The 7,952-nt window shown below is 50.1% G+C and overlaps 1 long non-coding RNA gene across 2 annotated transcripts in view; it reads left to right on the top strand.

Moving 5' to 3' along the window:
* LOC122461799 overlaps positions 1 to 7,952 on the top strand; it is a 33,007-nt gene continuing 25,055 nt past the window's right edge. For both annotated transcript variants that reach the window (XR_006283989.1, XR_006283988.1), the window contains exons 1-2: positions 1 to 95; positions 202 to 289. This is a non-coding gene — a long non-coding RNA (uncharacterized LOC122461799). The remainder of the gene's footprint in view (positions 96 to 201; positions 290 to 7,952) is intronic.

The following is a 7,952-nucleotide window of genomic DNA, read 5'->3' as shown; positions in this document are numbered from 1 at the left end:
GGCAGACCAGGGAAGAGAGCAGCTCTGCCACCTGCAGCTCCAGGGCAGAAGAGCTGAGTGAAGGCAGAATCTCCCCCTACGACAACTGCCCCAAGGTAAGGGAGGGCCTGCCCCAGAGACAGCCGGAGAGCGAAGCATTCCCCTTCTCCCCCTTGTGTGGACTTTGGTAATCCCCTTTATTTTTTGTTTGGACTATCCCAGCAGGGGAAAGCCCTAGGACTGCGCTGGCCCAGGAGGGTGGGCCATAACCAGAGAGAGATTGAGATACCACACTACATGGAGCCTTGTGGTGAGCAGACACCCTTTGCACTGCCTTAACCTGACTTTGGGACAATTGCAGGGGAGGTGGGGGTGATAGGAAGTGGCCAGGAGGGCAGCCATATGCAGCCCTGGCTGTCAGATCACTGATAGCCCCTCACAGGGCCCTGGGTTGGAGCCCGGCAGGGGTGCTGGAACAATTTGTATAGTGGGGGTGCTGAGAGCCATTGAACCAAATTGTAAACTGTATAAAATGGAAACCACTTCAAGCCAGGAAGTATTGCAGCACCCCTTGTTCTAGCACCTATGGAGCCTGGTGGAGTGGGAGGGCCCTGGCCCCCCTACCAACAACCCCCTGCAAATCACAGGCCTTATCCCTGACGCTACCTGAACAACCAACCCCTGAGCGAGGACTGCCACAGTAGCTTGTCTGGGCAGCAGAGGGAATATGGGTAGGGTATACCAAAGGAATCAATCACCAACCACAATAACAGCGAGTCTTTTTATTTATTTTTACCCAGCATACAAAACAACATTAAAGGTTAATCTCTAGAGATCAGGCAAACCTTAAAACTCCTTCGAAAGAGGAGGGCTCAGATATTGGAAAGCCTTGTGCAAAGGAATCCTATAATAGTGCACCACAACACAGATCCATTTGGGGGGAAATGTATGGTGTGATTTGGCAAAATAATCCCTTCAGACCAGAGGTTCTCAGGGCATGGCTACACTTGCAGATGTAGAGCGCTTTGAGTAAAACCAGCCCTCAGAGACCACAGCAGGGAAAGTGCTGCCACGTGTTCACATTGTCAGCTGCAAGCGCGCTGGCGTGGCCACATTTGCAGCACTTGCAGCGGCATTGGGAGCAGTGTATTATGGGCAGCTATCCCATAGAGCACCTCTTCCCATTCTGGTGCTGTGGCTTGTGAGAAGGGGGGGTGTTGGGCATTCTGGGTCCTGTCCCAATGCCCCGTGATGCATCGCTTCGCATCCCAACAATCCCTGGGCTTCCGTCCACATCTGGCACCATCTTTCAATGTTTTTTGTACTGCACGTTCTGTCTTCCCTCTCAGTCTGTGGGATTGCATCCTGAACTTGTGAGGAATATGCTGATGGGTCTCGCCAGCACATCACGAATTGCAGTTGAGTTACTCCTTAAGCTACAAACTGACAGTGAGGAGTCCGATGTCGACTCGCATAACACATATGACATGAGATTGCTTGTGGCATTCATGGACATGCTCACCACAGTGGAACACTGCTTTTGGGCTCGGGAAACAAGCACCAAGTGGTGGGATCACATCGTCATGCAAGTCTGGGATGACGAGCAGGGGCTGCACAACTTTTGGATGAGGAGAGCCACTTCCATGGGACTGTGTGCTAAGCTCGCCCCCACCCTCGAGGGAAGTAGTGGGGGCAAAAGATCTATCTTGCTTTAAGATTAAACTTGATAAGTTTATGGAGGAGATGGTATGATGGGATAACATGGTTTTGGTAATTAAATATTCATGGTAAATAGGCCCAATGGCCTGTGATGGGTTATTAGATGGGGTAAGATCCAAGTTACCCGGGAAAGAATTTTCTGTAGTATCTGGCTGATGAATCTTGCCCATATGCTCAGGGTTTAGCTGATCGCCATATTTGGGGTCGGGAAGGAATTTTTCCTCCAGGGCAGATTGGAAGGCCCTGGAGGTTTTTTGCCTTCCTCTGTAGCATGGGGCACGGGTCACTTGCTGGAGGATTCTCTGCTCCTTGAAGTCTTTAAACTACGATTTGAGGACTTCAATAGCACAGATATAGGTGTGAGGTTTTTTTGTAGGAGTGGTGGGTGAAATTCTGTGGCCTGCGTTGTGCAGGAGGTCAGACTAGATGATCATAATGGTCCCTTCTGACCTAAATATCTATGTACCCTGGGGCACAAGGACATGAGATTGAGAGCTGCCCTGCCAGTGGAGAAGCAGGTGGCTATTGCAATCTGGAAGCTGGCAACTCCAGATAGCGACCAATCAGTTGCTAACCAGTTTGTAGTGGGAAAGTGGACTGCTGGAATCGTGTTGATGCAAGTTTGCATGGCCTTGCATCCTGCTCAGAAGAACAGTGACCCTGGGCAATGTGCATGACACTGTGACTGGCTTTGCACAGATGAGTTTCCCTAACTGCAGAGGGGTGATAGATGGGATGCATATTCCATTTCTGACACCAGACCACCTTGCCTCCGAGTACATAAATTAGAAGGGGTATTTCTCTATGGTTCTCCAGGCACTTATGGATCATCGTGGGTGTTTCATGGACATTAACGCAGGCTGGTCTGGAAAGGTGCATGATGTACACATCTTTCGGACCACAGGCCTCTTCAGGAAGCTGCAAGCCAGGATTTTCTTCCCAGACCAGAAGATCACTGTAGGGGAAGTTGAAATGCCCACTGTGATCCTTGGAGACCCCGCTTACCCTCTAATGCCGTGGCTCATGAAACCCTACACAGGGAGCCTTGACAGCAGCAAGGAGCGGTTCAACAACAGGCTGAGTCAGTGCAGAATGACTGAGTGTGCTTTTGGCCGTTTAAAGGGCCGCTGGAGCTGTCTGTATGGGAAGCTGTAACTGGCCGATGACGACATCCCCACAGTTATAGTCACATGCTGTACCCTCCATAACATTTTGGGAAGGGTGAAAATTTCACTCAGGCATGGACCACAGAGGTTCAACACCTGGAGGCTGAATTTGAACAGCCAGAGACCAGGGCTATTAGAGGGGCCCAGCGCGGGGCTGTAAGGATTAGGAATGCCTTGAGGGAGCAATTTGATGCTGAAAGCCATGGGGGTGAAGTGCGGTGGCTCCAATGCTAGTAGGCATCTGTGTTTGCTACGTATGATGCACTGACTTGCAGTGCCTGTTGCTTTCCTGGACTTCGGTGTCTTTTGCTTAATGCAATAAAGCATGTTTTCAAAGCCAAAAATATCATTTATTGAAAAACAACTGCTGGGGAAACAGGGCATGACACATCTATGCTGTGTGGGAGGAGGAAAGGAGGCAGGGTGGGAAGTGGGACAATCACAGACTTGCGTATCTCCTGTTATCATATTCAGACTTCCTGTCTGGAGTGCCGTGCAATGAGTGCTGCACTTCAGGCTGGCTAAAATGCATGGTGAGGGGGTTGAGTGCAGTGGGTAAGGGTCATAGTTTGCAGGGCTGGGTGGTGAAGCTACAGGTGTTGGAGGCAGCCCGTGGTGGTAAGAAACTGGATGTTGGGGGAAGTTGGTTGGCGGTGACATGGTGGCACAAGGGAAAGTTTTGGGACAAGGGCTGCGGGGGGGGGGGGGGGGGGGGGAGCACGGATTTGCTCCATCTGCAGTGCTATGAGAGCCTGTATCGAGTCTGCTTGGAGGTCCATAATGCATATGAGCTGCTCCATGCTTTGGTGCTGGCAATCCGCATTCTGTTGGGGGAGGCTCCTTTCAGTCTCCCACCACACCTGTACTTTTTGATTTTCAGTAAGGGACTGCTCAATGACTTCATGCCGCAGGTCCTCTTTGGTTCTTCGCATACGCTTCCTGATTCTTTGTAGTCTTTCGGTCGTTGATAACAAGGATGGCTGGGATCTCAAGATTGCATCTGTAAAGCCAAAATGCAACACTTAACAGAGTCAGCATTGTTCATACTAGACAGAGCAATTATTCTGCTGTACTTAAAGACAAGTACAGTGTACACAATAGCAGAAAGTGCCGGTCCCAAAACGAGCACACATAACCCACAGAAGCCCCAAAATGGTGAGTAAGCACAGGGGCAAGGCGGACTGATTGTTTCAGGGCCATAGTGTCCTCTGGGGTTGGTTCTGTGCCTTGGGGAGAGCCAACAGCTGCAGGGGGCCCCTGTATTGAACACTGTCCCCACATTTTCCACAGGATGAGTTCATCCTGGAAGATATCTCACTACTGAGGGTGATCTGGGAAGCAAGGGAGAGTCTTCTACTACAATGTGGTTTCTGCCCTGGCCCTTATGCTGCTTGCCTGTGTGCAGCAATGGTCCCCCCCCCCCCCCCCCCCCCCCCATGGCATGGTGGTCCAGACCTGTTAGCCTTATTAGGACAAGGAGCACAGTAGCTCTGCCAAGGAACATGCGCAAGCGGATTGCCCAGCTTCTGCATGAGACCTTCAAAGAGATCACTGAGGCTGATTACCGTGATGTGAGAGAGCACATCAACGCCCTATTCCGCATCTAGGCATGCATGCAGCCCTAACCCTTCTTTCTGCAACCCTCCTCTCCCCAAGAGCCCGCATTGAACAACTCCCTTCCCAAAATAAAAGCCACTTACTGGGCACCTCTTCTGCTGTTTGTTCTTCCCCAAGCACTGTCTGCTGCAACTGGCTACCTTCCTCCTAGCTTGAACACAGCTCCTGGCTGCATGCACCTAGAGATGCCAGGCCGTCCTCTGGCTCTGCGCCCCCCCCCCCCCAGCACCCTCTCTCCCGCTTTCCTCCTCCTGCCTTGTTGAACTCTGTGCTGCTATGTCCTCTGAAGTGTCCATGGTAGTCTTCAGAGTAGAGGTGGGGTCACGCCCAAGTAGCACGTCCAGCTCTTTGTAGAAACGGCAGGTTGCAGGGGGAGCACCAGAGCGGCTGTTTGCCTCACGGGCTTTGTGGTAGGCATTCTGCAGCTCCTTCACTTTAACCCTTCACTACACTGCATCCTGGTCATGGCCCCTTTCCATCATGGCCCTTGATATCTACCCAAAGGTATTGTAATTTCTATGGCTGGAGTGCAGCTGGGACTGGACAGCTTCCTCCCCCTGCAAACACTGAGGTCCAGCACCTCATCATTGCTCCATACTGGGGATTGGCTGACGCGTGGAGGCATGGTCACCTGGAAAGATATGCTGAGAGCACTCCATGCCTGGCTGAGCAAACAGGAAGGGGAATTTCAAAATTCCCAAAGAATTTAAAGGGCAGGTCTGCTGGTTGGTCACCTGAGTGAACTCTACTGCCCTGCAAAGTGATGACCAGAGTGGCTAGAACAGGCATTGTGGGACACTTCTGGAAGCCAATCAGAGCACATTAATAGACCAGGGCTTCCACACTGGCAGCGTGGTGCTTCAGCCAGGGCACAGCAAGCTTTATGCTTCTCGTGGAGGTGGATTACCAGGGGCGCTCCAGCCGTGGAGTCCGGACGCTTTACGTGCCTTGCCAGTGTGGACACCTCAGGAGTTAGGGTGCCCGAGGCTGATTTAATGCGCTCTAACTTGCAAGTGCAGACAAGGCCTCAAACTGGGGATGTGCGCCCCCCTGCAAGGACGCAGACCAATTGCCTGGGTTGCTTGTATAAATTGATTGCAACTCAGCCAGCCTCGGGTATTAAAATACTTAACACCTAGCTTACTTGCTGGGTGCTCAGCAAGAAGAGAGGTTGTAGATTTCTCCTGAGTAACCGCAATTTCCAATTTACAAATGAAGTTGAAAACTTTAGAGCAGACTGAGGGGAAAGCGGGGCTCGGCAGCCACAAGCCACCGCAAAAGGAAGTTGATTTGATTACTGAGCTTCCTGGACAGCAGGGCTGGCAGGCTTCTGGGAAGGAGATTCTGATTCTGGTTAATTGAAGTTTAAAATGTAAATGAGCCTCTTCAAAAGCGGGGGAGGGAGGGATGGTCGGACAAGCTTCTCAGGCTAGGATCTAAAAGGCTACATCTACACTACACGCCGGTGTCAGCAGCGTGTAGTGTACATGTAGCTACATGACACAGTGAAAACCAAGCTGCATCCACACCGCAGTGTGTAGCGACACGTGTCCATGAAAAGACTCTGGCGGGGGAGGCAGCTGGGAAAAGCCCCTGTTGGAGACTGTCCCACTACCTCCCCTCTGCTGGAGCCTTTCCCTGGGGCGAAGGGACAGTATACTACTAAAATGCCAGTGTAGATGGAGACGCATAGCCTGGGCAAGTAGAGAGCCAGGTAGGGTCTAGACTCGCGTACATACCTACACCCTTCCTGTGTGTCTTTACTCAACTCACCTATGCTGCACCTTGCCAGCTACATTGGGCTGACGCTGGGACTACGAGAATCTTTTTAGGAGTTTATGGGGTCAGAGGCAGTAAATGAAACACTGGGTGTTGGTGTTTCCATTGGGTTCTCTTGGAGGGGAAGCCATGGTCTGTATGTTAAAATGACACATTTATAATGCTCCACTAGAGGGAGTGAGAAGGTAACTTGTGGCCAGACCAGCTAAAGGAACTGAGTCCAGTAAAGGACTTCAGGGTGTGGAAAAAATTAAGGAAAGGATGTGGTGGGCAGGGAGAGTCATGAGGACATAAATTCCCATCTCGTACCCAGTGGAGATCCCCAATGGAGCATTCTCTAGATAAACTTCAAACTGATATTTCAGGTCAAATGGGGGAGTTTATAACTTTGACCAGACTTCATTGGGTGTCCCTTAGCTTAATATTGTCCTTTAGCTTAAAGAGCCCTTCATCCTCGCTGGCATTTACTGTCCCCCCCACTTGCCCCACACCCCCAATGTATTTATAGATAGCTGTCTGTACACACCATCTTTTTCCGGTTTGTATTCCTCTTTTTTGGACATAGTGAACAGCACTGTACACAGTATTGCAACTGAGGTCTTATCAGTACCTTGTACAATAGCACTACCACTTCTGGAAATGCCTCACCTAATACCTCCAAGGATCTCAGCTGCCTTTGTCCAGGTGCAGAGAAGGGCTACTAGGATGATCCGGGTAATAGAGGGCTTGGCTTGTTTAGCCTACCAAAACGAAGGCTTAAGTTGCTCTAGTGTTTACCTCCTGATGTATTTATAGAAAGCCCTCTATAAATACATCAGGGGGTAAATGCCAGGAAGGATGAAAGGCTTCATAAGCTAAAGGAACAAGAACAAATGGGCATATGGAAATTTAAAAAAACTTCTAATCATCTGAGGGGAGAGGTTTTGGAACAGCCTCCCAACAGGAGTTATGGGAGCAACCAGCTTAATTAGTTTTGAGATATAGCTGGATAAATTTGAGTGGGATTGTCTGACAGGGGTGCCTGTCATGGTAGGATGCAGGGCTCAGCAGCCCCGAGAGTCCCTTCTGTTCATGTCTAATTTTCCTGAAGTCTCATCCTTCAGGGCTTCAGACAGGCACGTGCAGCCGGGGCCAGGAAGGGATTCTTTCCTCTCCCTCCTCAATGTGTTCTGGGTTGTGAGGGTTGTTGGTGGATTTTTTTTATTTTATTTTATTTTATTTTTTTGGGGTCCTCTCCCTCTGAAGCATCAAAAATGGAGATAGCCTTCCCCATCTAATGTCCTAGGGCTCTGAAGTGGCACAAGCATTTTCTTTCTCTAAGGTGCTTGTCTGACTGGTTCTGGCTCACATGCTGTCAAGGTTCGTTCCCCACTCTGAACTCTAGGGTACAGATTTGGGGACCTGTACGAAAAACCCCCTAAGCTTATTTTTACCAGCTTAGGTTAAAACTTCCCCAAGGTACAAACTATTTTACCTTTTGCCCCTGGACTTTATTGCTGCCACCAACAAGTGCCTAACAAATATATATAAACGGGGAAAGAGCCCACTTGGAAATGTCTTTCCTCCCAAACCCTACACCCCCCTTTCCTGGGGAAGTCTTGATCAAAATCCTCACCAATTTGCATAGGTGAACACAGACCCAAACCCTTGGATCTTAAGAACAATGAAAAAGCAATCGGGTTCTTAAAAGAA

The sequence above is a fragment of the Chelonia mydas genome, chromosome 9 (genome assembly GCF_015237465.2).
Source record: "Chelonia mydas isolate rCheMyd1 chromosome 9, rCheMyd1.pri.v2, whole genome shotgun sequence".
Taxonomy (NCBI): domain Eukaryota; kingdom Metazoa; phylum Chordata; order Testudines; family Cheloniidae; genus Chelonia; species Chelonia mydas.
The sequence above is the reverse complement of the archived record's forward strand: the minus strand, read 5'-3'. Positions and strand labels throughout refer to the sequence as shown.